This window comes from Spermophilus citellus (genome assembly GCF_964194105.1).
Source record: "Spermophilus citellus genome assembly, chromosome: 5".
In the NCBI taxonomy this organism is placed as follows: domain Eukaryota; kingdom Metazoa; phylum Chordata; class Mammalia; order Rodentia; family Sciuridae; genus Spermophilus; species Spermophilus citellus.
Genome location: NC_138186.1, coordinates 141,007,414 through 141,029,028, shown reverse-complemented (window position 1 = coordinate 141,029,028; position 21,615 = coordinate 141,007,414).

The following is a 21,615-nucleotide window of genomic DNA, read 5'->3' as shown; positions in this document are numbered from 1 at the left end:
AGCCTTTTTAATATTTGCCCATCTGAAAATTAAAAAAATATATCTTTTATATTTGCTGATAATTACTGAGAATAGATATCTTTTTATATGTTTACTGGTCATTTAGATTTATTTTTCCTTGGATTGTCTGTTCAAAAACCTTTTTTTCTTCTTGGAATTTTTTACCCTTTTTTTTTTCAAAATCAATGTACAAAAGAACCCAGGTGTAGTGATATACACCTGAAATTCCAGCAACTTGGCAGGCTGAAGCAGGAGGATAGCAAGGCTCAGCAACTTAGCCCCTCAGCAATTTAGCAAGACCCTGTTTCAAAATAAAAGATGTAGCTCAGTGGTAAAGTATTCCTGGGTTTTTAACTTTGTGGTATTTTTATTATACGAATTTCAATTTTTAAATAACCAGCATTGTAAGCCTTTCTCTTTATGGTGTCTAGATATAGTATAAGGTTTAGGAAGTTATTTTTTAAGCTACAAAGAAAAAAAAATGTTTATTTTGACTTTCAGTTTGGGGCCAAGGGCCAAGGGTCACATCTTGCTGGCAGAGTTCCACAGTGACACGGTGCATCCTGTGGCAAGAAACAGGGAGCACATGACTGATGGATGCTTTTTACCACATAAAGATTCCAAACAATTTCCAGAAAACATAGTTTGGAGATGTCTTTCTAATTTCCTTCCAATCTTCTGTATGGTTTTCCCTACAGAAAGGTGGAAAGACTCACTTGTAAAACCATCTGGGATGAGTTCCTTTCCAAGGCTGATCTTTGACTACCTCCCTGTCTCCTCTCTGGTTATTGTCTTGTTCAGATTTTATACGTCCTCAAAGTACAAATTATTTATATCTTTTAGAAGTCCTTTCATCTAGATTTTTTAATCTATTCATATAAAATTGTCTTTCTTCCTTATTTCTTATGATAAATTTCTCTTTTAACTTTTGTCTTAATCACCCATGACAAAGATTTATTGACTGGTAATTAGGCAACTAGATGTGGTCTCCTCTGATTTGTGTTGCTTTTCTTCCCCAGGCAGCCCTGTCTCCAACGTGAGACCTGGGTGAGGTTGGCAGGGCATCTCACTGTCATGTTTCATTCTGGGCAGGAAATCAGGAAGGCCAAAATTGAGAGGACCTTAATTTGGGGTGGATCCCCCCAAGTGCCATTAGACATGTGTCCCCTTAACTTCCTCTACATCTGTGCTGAACTTCCAGAGGAGTCTCCTGTAGCTCTGCTCAGCTTGTCCAGGACAGGGCAATTCTCTGAGGAGGCCTTGGCCTCCTGTGGCAGATTATTCTCTTTTCAGAGAGGGTTTTGCTGATTTTATCCAAGGGCACACACTGCTAATCCCTGCCACTTAGAATAAGTGGAAGGGGAGAGAGGAGTAAGATGCCCAACCAGCCTAGCTATTTCAAGAATGTGTTGACTCTGAGCTTGGATAATCACTGAAATTCCTTCAACATTGTACAATTTTCTCTTACCCATGTTTTAGCCTGAGGTTTTCTCTAACCTTGTTTCTTCATCAGCCTGATTTCATTTCGTTTCTATTTATCTTCCTAGAAACTTTTATTTTCTGGGCATCCTTTCTCATTTTCTATCACTGATATAGATTTATTCTTGAAGAACAAATAAGATAATTTCTGTCACTTCCTTCAGGGCCTGGAAGTGAGCAGTTTTGAGACCGTTTTTGGACCAACTTTTTTCATTGTTGTTTTTACTTACATTAAACGAAAGAGGATAATCCCAGTAAATAAATAAGTTGAAAAAATAAGAACTGAGTTAGGAACCCCTGTTAGGCTTTCATTTTCTGTGAACTTCCTTTTCCGCTTCAGTGGTTAATCCAAGTAAGGGTTGTGTAAGTCACGGTGAAGACAAAATGCTGCCCCTCGTGTGTGTCATTGGTACCCCTGATGCACAGCATTGCTTAAACCTGTGAGCATTCCACAAACACTGATAAAGTGGGTAAGGGAATATATTATTTTATGCACAAATCCAAAATGCAGGAAATCACTAAAAGTTCCTCTGAAGGGCGTGGTGCACTTCATCCAGTGACAGGACTAGATCTGGGACCTGATGTGACCCTCCCTTGAGCGCTACTTCCACTGACTTTCTCGGGCCATTTGCTTTGTTCTCCCAGTCATCTCTTCCAGAAAGACAAGTGGAAAGAAGTCCACTGTCATTGGCAATGACAGAAATTGTTGCTAAGCCTGACAACTAACACTAGCATCATCACCTCCTACACTAGCACTTCAGGATATCAGCAGGAATAGGTCCACCCTCTTTCTTTGTTATCCTATCCTTTATTGGAGTAATAACTGAAGCTCATTCACTGCTCTGAGTATGTTGTAAACATTATTAGTATTTCTGATCTTTTGTGCCTTTGCAAAGGAAAAGATGGCCATTAGATTGTGTGTAGGTGTGTGGATGGGTGGGTGGTTGGGTGTGGATATGAGAGTGTTAGTGTATAGGGCTTGTTTATTTGTTGTTTTAAAATGTAACCTCTGAATTAGGGTGAACAGTGAATTGGAAAGCCACTGGTTTCCTAGAATAAGATTTGCTTCTTACCAGTACAGCCCTTTTGTATTTTGTTCAAGCAATATAATAACCTTGAGTCTCTGGACCTAATAGTTAAATTATGGTAATCACAGAAGACTTTTCCTTAAAATATGCTTTGATATTAAACCATTCATTCACCATATCTTACCAAGGGGTGGAAAAAGATATTTTTCTTGCAAGTGATTATGCTGCTTATATGTCCAATATGGATGACAGCTTGGCTTAGCAAAAAAAAAAAAAAAAAAAAATTTTTTTACTTTTTTGTAAACTAAAGACATAGATTGTAAGTTAGAAACTTGTGATTACATCTGTTTTACAGATTAATCTGAGGATATATATTGCCACAGAATTTTTTACTACTAACATTTCTCATAATACTGATAAGGGCCTACTGAGATTTTTTTATGAAAAGCCTTATTATCTTAGGGATAAAATTTTAATTGATATGTAGAGCAATTTCCTTTTACTACTCTAAGGAGTCTGGAAAGTTTCCAGGTTATAGATTCTGAAAACAAATTGAATCTATCCACCTTAGATTAGATAAAGAGTTGCCAATGAGATTGAAAAAATATTTTAAAAATCGACTTTCATCAGTTTTTGTTTAGAATGGTTATATCTGGGGAAAAAATGGACAACTATTTTTAAGTAGAGTTTGCTATTTGAATTTACCCAGAAAATATTACTATAGAACACAGGACAACCTACACAATGTCTCAGTTCAGGTTGTCAGAACAGAGTATGATAAAATCATGAGATATTTAGAAATCACCATGAAGAGCTTTTATTTCCATGTTATATGTTTAACTGTTTGAATTTACCCTATGACCTTTGAAAATAAGAAAAAAAATTCTGCATACAATGGTGCATGCCTATAATTTCTGCATTCAGGAAGCTGAGGAACATTGCAAGTTTGAGGCCAGCTTCAACAACTTAGCAAGATCCTGTGTCAAATAAATAAATAAATAGTAGAGGTCCTACTACATCCTGAGGCTACATGGAATCAGAGTGACAGTCTATGCTACAATGGGGTCTTATGACTCTTCTACCTTCTCAGCCTCTGGGTAACCTAGCTAAGGGGTACAGTGCACCGGAGTTCAATCCCAGTATTGCATTTTAAAAACTTAATAAACACACACACACACACACACACACACACACACACACACTTCTCAATGTTTCCAAGTCAAATCAAATCATGAGAGGCCCCTGATTGTTAAGATTATTGAAAATCTATTTGTCATCATTTGGAGTGGTAGCCTTTCCTTGAGTAGAAGTTCAGAGTCACACATACAGCCCCACACACTGGGGGTGGTCTTCTGGCTTAACATTACAATCCCTGTGATAGTTAAGTTGTCAACTTGGCTAAGCTATAGTGCCCAGTTGTGCGACAATCCCTAACTTAGATATTGCTGTGAAGGTATATCTTAGAATCTTAGATGTGATTAACATTTAAATCACTAGGCTCTGAATAAAGCAGATTATCAAAAACCCCATAATGTGTGTAGGCCTCACCCAATCAGTTGAAGGTGGTAAAAGCGAAGACTGAGGTTTCCCAAAGTGGAGGCAATTCTATGTCAAGATTACAATAAACAAATCCTGCCAAATTTTGGATTCAAGGCTGCAACACCAACTCTTCCCCATGTTTCCAGGCTGCCAGGCTGTTTGCCTGCACTACAAATTTCAAATTTACCAGCCCTGAAGAATAATATAAACCAATTGTTTAAGACAAATCTCTATTGGTTCTATTTCAATGGAGAACTCTCACGAGTACATTTTCCCTTGAGATGTCCACTGACCAAGTGCCACATTCAAAGTTGGAAGTTCTGCTGCTCTTGACACCCTCTGCTGCCCTCTAGCCACTATGATGCTTCCTTCAAGTTCAAGTCAGCAACCCTTAGTTAAGTCCCAGGACTACACATGCTGACCTGTCAGAGGTCCTACTACATCCTGAGGTTAGGTCAGAGTGCTGTCTGTGACACATGGGGGTCTCACAATTCTTCTACTTTCTTAGCCTCTGGAAACCCAGCTCTGCCCCAAGGTTGAGTCAAACCCCCAAATGCCACCTTCATACTCAAGCATTAGAATGATCCTTTTCCACCCACCTCAACTCCTACCCTTGAGCAAAAGCAACTACCTCCTATCCTTCTAAAATGCAAGAAAGGCTATTTATGTCTCTTTGAACAACAAGCTCCCAACACACAAATGTCATTAAGCACTTGGAAATTACCGTTTTAGTCCTTTAATTATCCTACATCCATGAGAATTGACATGAAATAATGTCATGTGCAACTATCCTGCTTTGTTTGTATGTAAAGATCCAAGACCCAGAGAATTTAAGTAGTTTCCTCAAGCTTCCCAGAAGACTCTTGTGAAAGGAATAAGATGCTATGTGATGCTGTGATGTCATATCCCTTCCTCTCCCCACCCTTGATCTATCATCCGGGTGTCACCTGCTACATAGCTTTGTATATATATCTGGAGACCCCAGCACTGAAACTGCTTTGCTATTTCAATATGAAATGGCAGGTTGGAATCTGGTTCTTAAATGGATCACAGCCTCTGTGGCTAGTAGCAGCTGCAGCTTACTCCAAATAATTCAACCACAGGCTTTGGAGGGAAGAGGGTCCCTTCTCAAATACACAACTTAGTTCAAGCTTGAAAGTCAGTGGGCACCACCTGGCATCAGCAGCTAGAAAGTTCTATGAAATTTACTCTATCCTCCCTCTTGATGATGAATAAAATCCTTTTTCTTTTCTTCCTTTTTTTCTTGTTTCTTTCTTTCTTTTTAAGTTTAGCAGCTCAATGATAGGATGATGCAAAAATGGGACTCTGACTGTGGCAATATTACTCAGGCTTTTCCTATCAATCTCATGGGCTCATTATGTAAGCTTATTTCTTCTGCTGATACAGGAGCAAAAAAAAAAAAGCTGATTTGTTAATTTTTTCTGTTACACTCCGTGTCTAAAAACATACTCAGACATTCAACAGTACATGAGTAGCCAGCCATTTAGTCTTTCAGCCAAGAAGGCTGTGGCTGGGGATTGCCTGAGAAAATATCTGCTTTTGATAAAAATAAAAATCCAAACTGTAAACCAATATAGTTTATTGCCTATAATAAGCCTTGTCCCTTAAGGTCATAATAAAACTGTCAGCTTCTTGTGTCACCAGCTTCCTCTCTTCTCTCTTTTCCCCCGTTCTCACTCTTGTGCTTGTTATTTATCTACTTTTGCAGCTAACTAATATTTTCTATATTTTGAATGTTTTCTTTAGAGATTTGCTTGCTATAGAGGTTATCATGTGTCCTTGTGTTTTATTTTCACATCTAACAGAGAAGCATGCATGTACAGAGTCAGGCAAGAGAACATAATAATTGTTTGAAATCAAAATATGTCCCTCTGGCCTGGAACCACTAAATACATTTGCCAGTCACAGAGAGCTCGAGATTTCTCCAAATTCTATTTCTGCCAGATTAGCACCTGTGACCACTGCCTTGGGGCCACTCGTTGCAATTACTATAAGTAGTTTAAAACACGGACTCTAAAACTAGGCCACTGAAGTTCAAATCCTGGCTCTCCTGATTGTTATCTGTTTATCAATCATGTATAAGATTTTTTTTCTCTATGCCTCAGTTTTCTTAACCATAAATTAGAGATTTAAAAGAAATATCACAGAGTTTCTGAAAAGTTTTGATGAATTAGAATATTTTCCTGCAGAATAGTACTTGGTACCTTGTAAGTATTGAATTAGTTATTATTATTAATCAGGTTTTTGAGAGACTTTGTTTTACTGAAGTCTAAAATACAGTTTCCAAGAAAAAGAGTACAGTCCTCCCTCAGTATCCACAGGGGATTGGTTTCAGCCATGCTCTGCCTTCCTCCATGTTCAAGTACCTTAGATAAAAATCACATAATTTGGGCTGGGTTTGTGGCTCAGCGGTAGAGCGCTTGCCTCACGTGTGTGAGGCCCTGGGTTCAATCCTTAGCACCACATAAAAATAAATAAATAAAATAAAGATATTGTGTCCAACTACAATTAAAAAAATAAATATATTTTTTTTAAATTACATAATTGTTACACATAACCTAGGCACATCTCGTCAAAAACTTTAAATCAGCTCTAGACTATTATTTCTGATACAATGTAACTATTATGTAAGTTATTGCTATATCACATTGCTTATTAGAATGATAAGAAAAAATGTGTATACATGTTCGATCACAGATGCAATTTTTCTTTAAATAACTTTTGTTCAAGTTTAGTTGATACAGAACCTGGAAATTTGGAAGGCCAGCGATACGGGTTTCATATTTGCTTATGTTGCAAATACTGATGGAGAACATAGTACTATTTCTTTGGTACATTGTTCTGGAAGATAGTCTTTGGAGCTGGAGTGAATGAGGCTCCCCCTGAGATAGTGGTTTTTGAGATCAGTGTACCTTCAACACTTCATAAGATCATCTATGTCACCAAACTGGTTTGGGGGAAAGAAAGGAAGGCAGGTAAGAGAAACTTGGCTTAAGAAGTAAGAAGATTAAGGTCTAGACTTTATTTTGCTGTGTAAAAAAAAAAATAAAAGGAAACACTGAGATTCATTTTCCTCATCTTGTTCTTGGAAAGAAGCTATTTTGGAATCATTTTGTTGGAACAGTAATTCATAACATAAATAATTTTAAGTTCTAGATCTATGGAGAGTTAAATGTAGAATAAAACTAAGAATCAGCATAAAGCATAGATATTGGGTTGAGGAAGGTCTTCGTAAGACACATTTTTTTAAGAGAGAGAATTTCTTAATATTTATTTTTTAGTTTTCGGTGGACACAACATCTTTATTTCATTTTTATGTGGTGCTGAGGATCGAACTCAGCGCCCCGCACATGCCAGGTGAGCACGCTACCGCTTGAGCCACATCCCCTGCCCAAACACATTTTTAAAAGGGAGAAATTGAGTTGAATATCAGAAAAATTTGCAATATCTACAAATAAAAAGCTTCAGCAAATGTAAAGCAAATAACAACAATATTTTAACAATGTAACAGGAAAAATTAAGAAGACAACCTAAAGAAGTCTTAAAAACCAAGTGGAATGATGAAAATACATTATAAAAATTGATAAAAGAATCACAATGTGTGTATCTTATTAAGATCTTGATTCAAAATTGAACTGTAAAATACTTAGAGGTAGAAGACAACTGGAAATTTTAATACTTGATATTTGATGATAAAAAGAATCAGCAATTCTTCAAGTATGATAATGGTATTGTAGGCATTTTCAAAAGAGCCCTTATTTTTTTTTAAAGACACATTCTGAGATATTTACAGATGAGCTGGATGTTATCTGGGATTTGTTTCAAAATTATGCAAAGGTGGGATAAATAGATTGGTGCCATAACTGAAGCAAGACTGGCCATGAATGGAAAATTGTTAAAAATCCAGGATCGGTTCCTTATTCTATCGGCTTTTCCTAATGTTTGAGATTTCCATAACAAGAACAACATAAGCTGTAATACTGTTTAATGGAATGAATACATGATTCAAAACAGTATGTATTCAGAGATACGGGAATCTGTGTGTGTGTTGTGTGAGAGTGTGTGTGTGTTTGTGTGTGTGTGTGTGTGTGTGTGTGTGTGTGCGCGCGTGCACGCGCACACGTCCATGTGTGTAATTTATCTCTATTGGGGCTAAGAAGAGGAATGTGATTAGGAAGGAGTCCATAGGGACATCAATTCTACTGCTAATTTTTTCTATTTCCTAAGCTAAGTAAACACAAAGTGGTGATTTGTATTATTATTTAATTTTGTGACTCTATGGTATTTCTTTATATTTTCTTTAAAAAACTATTTTCTCAAAATTTTTAAGTACAAAGACATATAATTTAACAAAAGAGAAACTAAAACTAATCATTAACTAGCAAAAATAATTCAAGCTTGCTTTTATTAGAAGAAATACACTTTCGATAAGATACCATGTTGATTTTTTCCTAGCAAATTGGAAAAGATTAAAACATCATATCAATCACTTTTGGCCAACATAGTGAATTAGATACTTTCATACATTGATGGAAAAAAAATTTTTTCAAACTTTCTAGAAAGCAACTTGATGTTCAAATCAAGACAAAGTAATTCCACTCCTAGGTTTTTATTCTGTAGAAATAACCAGAGAGAAACATAAGATTTTTTATTATCAAAGGATGTTCATTGCAATTATGTTTTACAGAAAAATTGGAAACTTCCATGTCTAACAATAGGAATCTAATTAAATGTTTGATGGCATGTTCATGAAACAGAATTCTATATAAGACTAAATAGTCATGTTTCTAGTGGCATATAAGACAAGCTCGACATAGTATTAAATTACAAAAGCAAAATAAAACTGCATATAGCATGAACCTCTTTTTATGAACAAACAATCTGAATGAGAGGTGGGGGCAGGGCAGTCTTGGTTTGAAACTGTGTGGCGCCTTCTGAGATGTGAGCATGTCTGGGCAGGCCTTAGGAACTGGTGGGTGGCCTTCTGGGCTTCTTTCAGTTTGTTTGGGAGAACGAGAGAACCTCCTAGAAAACAACTCATTCTAAGCAAAAAGGGAGTTTGAGACAAAGAGACAAATTAGAGACAAAGCCTTGGGGTAAGAGGCTGTAGTCCTTCTGAGTCCAGGGATATTTAAAAGCTGCATCTGCCCTAGATCAGCCTCTGGGATCTCAGAGCTGGTCTTACGAGACAACTGTATACAAAGGTGGGAGTAGCTATTACTCAAGCACCACACTGTTGCAATGTGCCACAACACTATAACACAGATGTGAAAGGGAGCTTTTTCTTTTCTTTTGGCTGCTTTTCTGTTGGCCACTGATCAGTTTGAAACCTTAAAGGCTTCTGTCAGGGCTGTTCTTGAGAGTAAAAGGCAGCCAGGCACTGTAGAAGTCACACTGGGGGCATCTAGAGGGGTCTGGGGTGGGTGAGGGCCTGGGACCTGGTCTGTCTGACATATAGGAGCTGCAGAGACACTTGTGTGATACACTTTACAAACCCCAGAAACAAGCTAGGAGCAAAGCAAGATTTTGGTTTGGACTGAGTTTCTATAGTTTCATAGGACAGCAAATTAGCAGTGACACTGTTGAAGTGATTTTACATTTAATCAGGTGGTTTAAGTAAACTCAAATTACATATACATGTATATATGTCCAGAAAAATAACCAAAAATAAATAAACCAAATCCTCATCAAATTTCATTATTATTATAGGTGATTTCAATTCCCCTCCAAATATTTCTGCCACTGAGATTTAGTTATGACTAAGCATGCCTAAAGAGCACAATGGCAGCCTACTTCTGGAGGAGCATACCTGTAATCACAGAGACTTGGAAGGCTGAGGCAGGAGGATCCCAAGTTTGAGACCAGGATGGATGACTTAGAACTTCAACAACTTAGCAAGACACTGTCTCAAAATAAAATAGAAAGGAATGGGGATGTAGCTCACTGGTAACATGCTGGAGTTCAACCCCCTGTTCAAAATAACAACAAAAGTGTGGTGAAAGATGATCTGTAGTGACTAGGGTGAACCCTCCTGTTTTCTGACACTGTGAAAACTTTAAATTGTACTCTAAGACTGGGAGTGTGGCTCAGTGGAAGGGCTCCTGCTTAGAATGCATAAGAACCTGGGTGGAAGAAGAGAAAGGGCCCGGGGAGAAGAGGAAGGGATTCTATTCTAAAGAAAAAGAAAACATATTTGACTTTGTTTTATCAGGCCAATATTGAATGTGCTATCTCCTATTTGCTTTTAAGTCAAATATTCTATATGACTTTATAATTCTGTGAAAGGTTTATAGGTCCATGATTAAATATATTTGACTTATGTAGGAATATGTGTGTATAATAAATAATTTCTGTTGTCTAGGTTTGTGTCTTGCTCAGAAATTTTCACTTATTTCCTGGTGGAATCCACAAAAAATAGTCATGGAAGCTGTGGTCTAAATATGTTCATACAAGAGATCCAACAGCTAAAAATGTCTCTATTGATGAAAATCAATAAGAGAATGTATTCAAATTCAGTTTCTATTGTCAATCTCTTGTATATATTGAATAGGCTGTCTTTATATTAGCTATTAATATTTTACACTATTTTTGTATTTCTTGAGTTGAAAGATGAAAATTAGGATTTTGCATTTATCAGGGAAGCAAGTCTGATTCTACAGTTTCATGTGATAACTAACATATGACAAATGCATAAAGTTAGAAAATTTGATGAAAGCCATTTTCTCTTTGTTTTGCTTTATAATTTTTCTTATTTTTGTCAAATTGATTATTTTCTTATTTGGTCAAACTATTTCCCCATACTTCCCCTTTCCCTATCCATCTCCCTCTCCTTAGTCTCCTTTTTCTACTCTACTGAGCTCCTTACCATTTCCATGAGATCTCCATCCCCTATCTTTTTCATCCTTCTTTCTCTCTAGCTCCAACATGCAAGAGAAAAACCTATGACAATTGACTATCTGAGTCTGGCTTATTTTTTCATTTTATTTTATTCATTTTTATGCAAATGACATAATTCCATACTTCTTTTGGGATGAATAAAACTCTGTAGTATAAATTTACCATACTTTCTTTATCCATTTATCTGTTGATGAACACATAGACTGGTTTCATAACTTGGCTATTGTGAGTTGTGCTGCTGTAAACATGGGTGAGCATGTATCACTATAAAGTGCTGACTTTAATTTTTTTGGATAAATACTGAGGAGTGATATATCTGGATCATGTGGTGGTTCTATTCCTGGTCTTTTGAGAAAACTCCATGTTGTTGTGCATAGTAGTTGTGCTAATTTACAATCCCAGCAACAGTGTATAAGTACTTTTTTCCCCACATCCTCACCAGAATATATTAATTTTTTAATTAATTAATTCCTTTTTTTTTTACTCTTTGGATTCTTGATAGTGCTGCCATTTTACCTGGAGTGAGATGAAATCTCAGTGTTTTTTTTTTTTTTAAGTATCAGGAATTAAACCCAAAGATAGTTTACCAATTAGTTACATCCTCAGAACTTTTTATTTTTTAAATTTGAAACAGGGTCTCACTATGCTTAGGGGCTTGCTAAGTTGCTGAGGCTGGTCTTCAACATGTGATCCCCCTGCCTCAGCCTACTGACATGCTGAGATTATAGATGTGAACAACTGGGCCTATCTTCAGCCTGGTTTTGATCTGCACTTCTCTGATTCCTAAAGATGTTGAATATTTTTTCATATATTTGTTGGGCATTTGTATTTCTTCTTTTAATAAATGTCTATCTAGTTCATTTGTCCATATGTTGATTGGGTTATTTGTTCTTTTCATAGTAAATTTTTCAGATTATTTATATATTCTGGATATGAATCCTCAATAAAAGTAATTTGAATCAGATACTATTTTTCCAAAAGATCACCATATTAGCAATATATTTACTAGTTGAGATTTTTAATTTGAAAATATGTATTTATGGAAAAACTGGCCTTTAGATTAAGATTATTCATATATTGTTCCCAATTTTAAATTGACATATAACATTTCATTATTAATATGACAATCATGTTTGTTTTGCCTTTATCATTCTTCAGTAATTTTCTTTTCTTTCTACTTTACGTTGAACAAAAGTAGATTCTTTATCAAAACACTTTTAGCACCTATGATATATTTTCTCCTTTAATTCATTGAAAGATTTCCTGGCTTTTGGATCATTTACACATTCTTGGAAAAAAATAGTTGATTGCACAGCATTCCTTTGATGTACTGCTATTCTATAAAATAGTCATTTATTTGGAAAACTTGCACCTGCGTCTGTTGGATATTTGGCCTACATGACATTTATTCCTGTTGCTCAACACAACCAGTGTTGCTCTACTATCTGTGTTGGGTGTTAGTTTAAAGTTAGATTGGTTTTATAAAATTAACTGAGGAGATATCCTTTTTTTCTCTATGAATTTACATAGTTAAAATACCAACCTAGATGCCTTTAAACAGATGAATGGATAAAGAAAATGTGGTATAAATACACAATGGAATATTATTCGGCCTTAATGAAGAATGCAATTATGGCATTCACAGGTAAATGGATGGAGCTGGAGGATATCACACTAAGTGAAATAAGCCAATCCTCCTAAGACCAAAGGCTAAATGTTTTCTCTGATATGTGAATGCTAATTCACAATGGGGATGAGGGATGCTATTCCACAATGGGGATGAGGGAGTGGCTAGGGAAGGATAGAGGTACTTTGGATTAGACAGAGGAGAGTGGGAGGAGGGGAGGGGATATTGGGGTTGAAAGGATAGTATAATCAATCAGACATTATTACCCTATGTGCATATATAATTACACAATCAATGTGATTCTACAGCATGTACAACCAGAAGAATAAGAAGTCATACCCCATTTATGTATAATATGTCAAAATGCACTCTACTGTCATGTATAACCAATTAGAACAAATAAAAAAAAGAAAAAATAAGATCAATGTTATCTATTCTTCAAATGTTATCATTAATTTAATCTGTATTGGGCCTAATTTTTTTTAGTTGTACATGAACACAATATTTTTATTTTTATTATTTATTTTTATGTGGTGCTGAGGATTGAATCCAGGGCCTCACATGTGTGAGGCAAGAGTTCTGCCACTCAGCTACAACCCCAGATCTGGGCCTGATTATTTTTAAGTGTTTACATTTTATCATCATTCCAATGCCTACATGGTTTTTGTTTGTTTGTTTGTTTTCTATTCAAGTTTTTACTTCTTAAACAAATATTAGAGATTTATCAGTCATGCCAAGCTGTAGTAACAAAACCCTACCTTTGAGAAGTTTCACACAATGAACTGTTCACATCACAGTTTGAAATGGATTAGAGAGCCATCCTGCAGCTTATAGTTAGCCTGCAGCATATAGTTAATATGCGTCTTCTAAAGTCATCATAAAAGAGGACTAAAGAAATAAGCAAGATATTTTTATGTGCAAGGCCCTGAAAGTGGCTTGTATCACTTGTATTCTTACTTCTTCGGACAGATCTCAGTCTCATGATCTCAGCCTGACAAGGAGTCTCTGGGTCCATGAAGAAGAAATACTGAGGAAATAAAAGAGTGTCCCTCTACAGTAATAGTTACATATTTCACTAGGAAATCATCTAGTTTCTCTGAATTTTCAAATTCAATACCATAGAATTGCACACAATGATATTTTACAATCATTTTAATATTTTTATATTTGTTTTTTTCTTTTTCTGCATTTTTGTTGGTGCATTATAGTTGTACATAATGGGATTTGTTGTTACATATTCATACATACACACAATATAACAATATAATTTTGGTCCATATCACTCCCTAACACTTCCCCTCTCCCTCCCCTCCTTCTACTCTCTGGTCCTTTTGCTCTACTGATCTCCTTCTGCTTTTCATGAGATCTTCATCACCCCTCTCCCACCTTTTTTTTGTTTGTTTTTCTTCTCTAGCTTCACATATGAGACAAAACATATACCTCTTGACCTTCTTTCTGAGTTTGCTTTAGTTTGCTTAACATATAGTCTTGGGTGCCATCCATTTTCCTGCCAATGACATAATTTTGTTTTTCTTTATGGCTGCATAAATCTCCATTGTGTATATATACCACATTTTGTTTATCCATTTGTCTGTTGATGAACACCAAGGCTGGTTCCATAGTCTGGCTATTGTGAATTGTGCTGCTATAAACATGGGTATATATGTATCACTATAGTGTGATGACTTTAATTCTTTAGGATAAATACAGAGGAGTGGTATAGCTGGGTCGTATGGTGGTTCTATGCCTTATCTTTTGAGGAATTGCCATACTGATTTCCATAATGATTGGACTAATTTACAATCCCAAGAGTGTAAAAAATGTTTGTTTTTCTCCATATTCTCTTCAGCATTTATTATTTTTTGTTTTTTTGATGGCTACCATTCTGACTGGAGTATCATGAAATCTCATTGTATTTTTGATTTGCATTTCCTAATTGCTAATGAGTTGACATTCTTTCATTTATTTGTTGGCCATTTGTATGTCCTCTTTTGATAACTGTCTATGTAATTAATTTTCCCATTTATTAATTGAGCTATTTGGGTTTTTTGGTGTTAGGATTTTATATATATTATTTCCTAGATATTAATTCTCTGTCAGAAGAGTAGCTAACCAAGATTTTCTCCCATTCTGTAGGTTTTCTCTTCATATTTCTAATTGTTTCCATTACAGAAGCTTTTTATTTTGATGCCATCCCATTTATTAACTTTTGGCATTATTTCCTGAGATTTAAGGGTTCTATTGAGGAAGTTGTTGCCTGTGCCTATATGTTGAAGTATTAACTCTGCATTTTCTGTATAGTATAGTGCATTTTCTGTATATGTATAGTTTCTGGTCTAATTTGTAGGTCTTTGCTCCATTTTGAGTTTACTTTTGTGCAAAGTGAAACATAATGGTCTAGTCTCATTCTTCTACATATCTATATAATCAATTTTTCTAGCATCATATGTTTAAAAGGCCATTTTTTCTCCAATGTATATTTTTGGCATCTTTGTTAAGGACAACATAACTGTATATATGTGCATTTGTGTCTCTATGTCTCTTATTCTCTACCATTGGTCTATGTGTCTGTTTTTATGCCAATAGCATACAGTTTTTGGTACTATAGCTCTGTAGTATAATTTGAAGTCAGGTGTTATAATGCCTGTTAGATTGGTTTTTTTGGCTTAGGATTGATTTGACTATTCTGGGTCTTTTATTCCTCCAAATGAATTTTAGGACTGTTGTATTCTAGTTCTGTGAAGAAAGTCATTGGTGTTTGATGGAGATTGCATTGAATCAGGGTATTGCTTTTGATAGTATAGCCATTTTAACAATATTAATTCGGCTTATCTAGGAACATGGGAGGTTTTTCTATCTTGTGAGGAACTTCTGAGGAAGTTCAATTTCTTCACTATTCTATAGTTTTCATTTCTCTCACCTCCTTGGTTACATTTATTCCTGGATATTTTATAATCATTTTAATCTTAATTGTATCTCTATGTAATTTTATTGTGTCATTCTCAGTTTTATAAAATTTATTTTATCTTTTTTGTACTGTTCTGTTTTACCTCATAGTCATTCATTAGTTTAAAAAAAAGAAACTGAGCTTTTGGTTTTGTTTATTCTTTCCATCAATATCACAAATAACTATTGAGCACTATTCTCTGTAACTGAACACTTTGTGGACATTTAAAAAAAGAAAGAAAATCACTCATCCCATGAAATTTGTAACCCTTTTGCTTTTTTCCAATCTATTTCCTTGTTCTTATGCCACATATTGGAATTTTTTTCATTTTACTTTAATCTTCCTTTTAATTTTTAATAAAAGCTTCTAAGACCATAAAATTTCTTCTGATTTTAACATGTTCCCCAGGATTTATCATTAATGGTTCTCATTTTTTTAATCATTTTTTCCCTGTGGTTTTGATTTTCTCTTTGATTTAGGATTTTCTAAAAGAGCACATTTTCGTTTCCAAGGAGTTAATTTTTTGATGATTATATCTTTTTTATCTCTATGTTGAATTACTATTAGAATATGTGGGCCATAAAAATCTTTGCTTTTTAGAATTTATTAAATTTTTCTTTGTGGCCAAGAGCAAGATTGATTTTTGTAAGTGTTCCATGAGTCTAAGCCGAGAATATATGTTCTCTGATGTAAGGCCATGTTTCATACAGCTTGTTGATTATATTATTAAAATAATATATGTCCTTGTAATTTATCTTCTTGGCCTATCAAATTCTGGAAAAGATACATTAAATTCTCCCACCGTATTTCTTTAAAGATTGAGCAGTACTTATGGAACATTTTTATATGTGTGATGTATATGTTGTTCTGTGCATAAAATTTTATGTATAAATTATGGGAGGAAACTTTCCCAAGTCCAAGTGAACTCTCACACCATTAAATAATGTCTCTTTCAGTTTTGTAGAACGTTTTGACCTTGTTGAATATTGACGTTTTAACATCTATGTTTTATTTGTTTATATTTACTGGTATATCTTTTTTTACATCTTCATTTTCAGTGTTTCCTTGCTGCTTTTAGATGAGTGTCATTTAAAAATAATTTTTAATATACAATATTTAATAATTTAGTGAGAACTTATATACTTTATGCTTTCAATTATGTGGCATGTTTTCTTTATATTTTGCTATTTGTTGCTATTGTTTTCTCCCATTATTAGTTCTTCTTTCTATGTCAAATTTTCTTCATCGCTTTTCCAAACTTGGTGATTTGGAATTTCATCTCTATCTTAAATTCTGCTGGCAGTTAAACTGATAATCAAATCCATACTCGTTTATTATAATATCAGAACATAATAATTATGCAGGATCCTATACACCTCATTTGTTCATTTCTCCCCTTTCCCTACTGAGAATTACAGTGTTTTTATTTCCTCATTCTTACATGCTCTGTTCTTCTCATCTTGTAGTTTTTTATTCTCAAAGTTCAAGAATTTCACTAAGATACTCCAACTCTCTCAGGCAATAAGTGGGAACTTTGACAGAGCTCCCCGCCATTGGTTCTTTGTTCTCAGCGGTCACGATTGTTGCACACATTTTGGCTGGTTTTCTACTTATTTAGTGTGGGAAGGTAAATCTAGTCTAATTCCAATGTGGCCAGAAGTGAAAGTGTTTCTTGATAACATCTCCTAAAATTTGGTGAGGCCTATTAATTTGTATATTCACATCTCTTGCCAGTTAGGGAGGTTTTCTCACATAGTTTATTTTTTCCTTCCAATTTGCCTCTGTCCGAGTTCCAGCGGGAGTCACGCATGGGAAATTAATCCTGGGGCTCCTGTATCATCCTCCTCTTTTCTTTTCTCTGATTAATTCCACCTCTTGGTATTTTGCTCCGTGATCTGACACACTTTCCCTGTAGAATTTCTGCACTACTAATTTTCTTCTCGACAGTAAACATAGCCTGAGGTAAGCTGTTTGGCTGATCACGGCTTTGTGTTACCCCAGCACCCATGCAGGTCAGGCTGTAGGATCTCGGGAGCACTGACAAACCATCAATGGTGCAAGGCAGAGAAAAATCTTTCTGTCATGGAAAAGTAGCAATCAACTCCCTTCCAGACTATGAAGAATAGAGGGAAATGTTGGGTGACTGTAATTTTGGAAGCATTAACTTTCTTGTGAAATCCCCTGGTGTATGGTATTATGACACCTAAATTCTGGACATTAGACTCTCCCAGACTTCCTCAATCTGAGTTGGATATGCTCCTTCTGAAGATTTTAGGATTACTCCCTCAGTTACCAAATAGCTACTGAATGTGCACTTTTTATCAGACACTATTTTTTTTTTTACTGGTGCACTATAATTAAACACAAATGGTAGGATTCATCGGTACATATTTGTATATGCACACAATTTCCAGACACTCTTTTAGTGACTACAGAAATGTTGATGAACAAAGTCCTGGTTCTATTGACACAGTCTAAAGGAGAGAGGCAGGGAGGAAAAAAAATGTATGTTTGGAGCTGTGAAAAGAAAAAAAAATAATAAAAACAAGGTAAGGTGAATGGGCATGTGGGACCTGGTGTGCTGCTTAACTTAGGAAGGTCATGGAACACTTACTTTAGTAGGATACTGAAAGAAGTGAGGAAGGGAGGGGTTATGGGTATCCGAGAAAAAAAAATTAGACAGAAGGAGCAGCACATTACATGACCCTGTGGTGGGAACTGCGAGGAAACCTGCAGGGCTGGAGCAGAATAAGTGAGGCAGGAAGCAACAGAGGTGAGAGCAAAGAAACAGCTGGATGGAGAATGCAAGGCACACTCAACCCCCACTCAACCTCAACATGTGGCAGGTTTTCCTTTGGAACCAAACAGAGAAAGAGTCCCATCTAACTGATCTAGGGTGGGGTCCGGTCATGGAGATCTTTCTAGAAACTCCTCAGAGATCATTCACATGTGCAATTGGAATTTAAATCCTCCACTGTACAGGTTTGTGTAAAAAAATAAATAAATAAAATCTTGGATTCTGTACTGTAGATGAGCAAAGAAAAATACTGGAATTTCTGAGTAAAGAATTAATAAGTATAGTAGGAAGGAAAAGAATGCTCAGCAAAGAATAAAAGTGTTAAGAAAGGCTTTAAAGGTATTTTTGTTGTTGTTTGTTTGGGGTTTTTTTGTTTGCTTGTTGTTTTGTGGGTTGTTTTTTGTTGTTGTTGGTTTTTTGGTACCAGGTATTGAACTCAGGGGTGCTTAACCACCAAGCAACATCCCCAGCCCTTTTTTAATATTTTTATTAAAGACAGGGTCTCACTGAGTTGCTTAGGGCCTCACTAAGTTGCCGAGGCTGGCTTTGAACTCAAAATCCTCCTGCCTCAGCCTCCTGAGTCGCCGGGATTACAGGCATGTGCCACCGCAGCCGGCTAGGAAGTTTTATTTGAGGGAAGTAGTCACTAGGAGAATCTCAACGCATGTGACAAAAATTATGCACAGCCAAAAAAATAGAAACAACCCAAATGTCCACTGGATGAATGGATGAACAAAAGTGGTGTACATATATATGATGAAATGTTATTACTCCTTAAAAAGAAGGAAATCCTGACACGTTTGACAACAAGTATGAATATTAAAACATTGTGCTAAGTGAAACAGGATAGACACACAGGATAAATATGTTGTGATGCCACTTACATGAGGTTTCCTAGAGTAGCAAAAATCTCAGTGATAGACAGCAGAATGGTAATTACCAGGGGCTGGAGTGAGCGGAGAATGGAGAGTTAAGGTTTAATAGGTACAGAGTTTCAGTCAGGAAGATGAACAAGTTCTAGAGACAGATGACAGTGGGTGTTGCCCAATGATGTGAACATAATGCCACTGAGCTATACAGCTAAAAATGGATACAACGGCACATTTTTTGTACATATTTACCTTTCTTTATATATAATGCACAAACAATACGCATATGCATATTCCATTTCACATATGAAATTTACAGAGGGCATTGGAAATACTCTAAACTTTATTTTTTTTTAATTTTGCTGTGAACCTAAAATACTCTAAAAAAATAAAGTCTCTTGTTTTAAAAACAATCTATCTAAACTTGCTAGTGATACAACATGGCGGCGGGCGCTGAGAGATCAAGTCTCTGACCTCTTCAGCTGCGCGGGCATAGGGAGTTGTAAACTGTCTAAATGCTGTTTGCTCAGGATCACTAGGCAATGCTGAGCTGACGTGGATCTGGGGCGAACAGTTTGGGCCTCTCAGAACACACACCGAGCCCGGATCGACTGCATTCAAGCCCCGGTTGCCTACTTCTCATGACTCAGCACTAACAATCCCGCAGAAATAACTGGTCGGCCCTTCTGAACTTACAGAGGAAAAGCCAACCGAGCCTTCATAGGCAGTGGCCACAGCATTGAAACTCGGCTTGGGAGAGACAGTCAGGACCCACCCGTTGCATTGGTCACTCGGCAAAGGGAACGAACGGTCACCATTTGCATGGGATACCACCATGGCAGAGAACTGATGTCATGGGCAGAGGAGATAACTTCATTGAAACCAGTGGCTACAGGTGTGTAATCCCCTAGCCATCCCTCTCCACACAGCGGGGAAACCTTAAGGGCCCCTCCCAGCTCTCCCGTGAGCACGATAGCCAGACTGAGGGAATCAGGAGTGGCGCGGGACTTGCGGCACGGAACTCCCGGCTACCACTCCCACCAGTGCTGACAAGTGAGGTCTCTTGCATCAGCTACCGGGGGCATGGCTACCAGAGGGCAAGCTCTACAAACTTAGAGTCTGAGGGAGGCAAACAGGGAGAGTGTGCCCAGGCGTTCATGAAAACAGGGTTCCCAGGAGCAGCAGACCTGGCGTGTAGCCAGTATTGTGGTGAGCGTCACAGATGAGCGGGGCCTGGCTTGAGGAAACACAAAGAGAAGGCCCTAGACACTCAGGATTGGAGACCCGCCCAGTCTGGGAGGAAGAGCTGCTGCACAGTGATTGGTTCCCACCTATTGAGAGGAGAAGCTTGGCCCAGGGGGCATAGCTCCACCTACTGGAAGAGAAGTTAATCGAACTCTATGACTGCATTTATTATTATTTTTTTTATTTTTATTTTTATTTGGGTTTTTTTCTTTCATTTTCATTTTTTTGTTGTTGTTCTTTAACTTTTTTTAATGTTTTTAATTTTTTAAATTTTTTTTTATTTTATTATTGTTATTTTTTTAAAAATTTTTAATTTTCATTTTTTTATTATCATTCTTTTTTTGAAAAAAAAATTTCTCTTTCTTTCTTTTCTATTTTTTTCTGTTTTGTCTTTTCATTTCTTTTCAATTTTCTTATTCCCCCTTCCTTGAATTCCACCTGCCTACTCTCATTCTCTTTAGTGACTTCTTCCCTTCCCTTCTAATATCTTTCCTCCCAAGCATCAAATAAATTTATAAGAGTAAACAGTAACTCATCAGTCAAACAGAACAAGAAGTAACATGAACAGCATAAAAAAGCAAGGACGAAAAGGAGTACAAACAATGAAGGACAGCCTAAATATTCAGGAGGACCTAGAGTCATCAGAAAAATGGTCATATAAAGAACTCAAGGAATACCTTAGACAGATGGAATGGAAACTTAAAGAGGATAGGAGACAGCAAATACAAACAGTGAAAGAACACATTGAAAATGAATTACATAAACAGATAAAAGAAGAAGTTAAGCATCTTTATCAGGAGATAGAGATTATAAAAAATAATCAAACGATAATTCTAGAAATGAAGGAAACGATAAACCAAATTAAAAACTCAATTGAGAGTATCACTAACAGAGTGGAGCAAGTAGAAGCCAGAATGTCAGATAATGAAATACATCATCTTGAAAAGAGTCTAGCCAACTCAGAAAGGCTGGTAAAAAATCACGAGAAAAACATCCAAGAGATATGGGATAACATAAAAAAACCAAACTTACGAGTCATCAGGAGAGAGGAAGGTACAGAGATTCAAACCAAGGGAATGAGTAACCTGCTGAATGAAATAATTACAGAAAACTTTCCAGAAATAAAAAAGGAAACAGATATACAAATTGTAGATGCATACAGGACA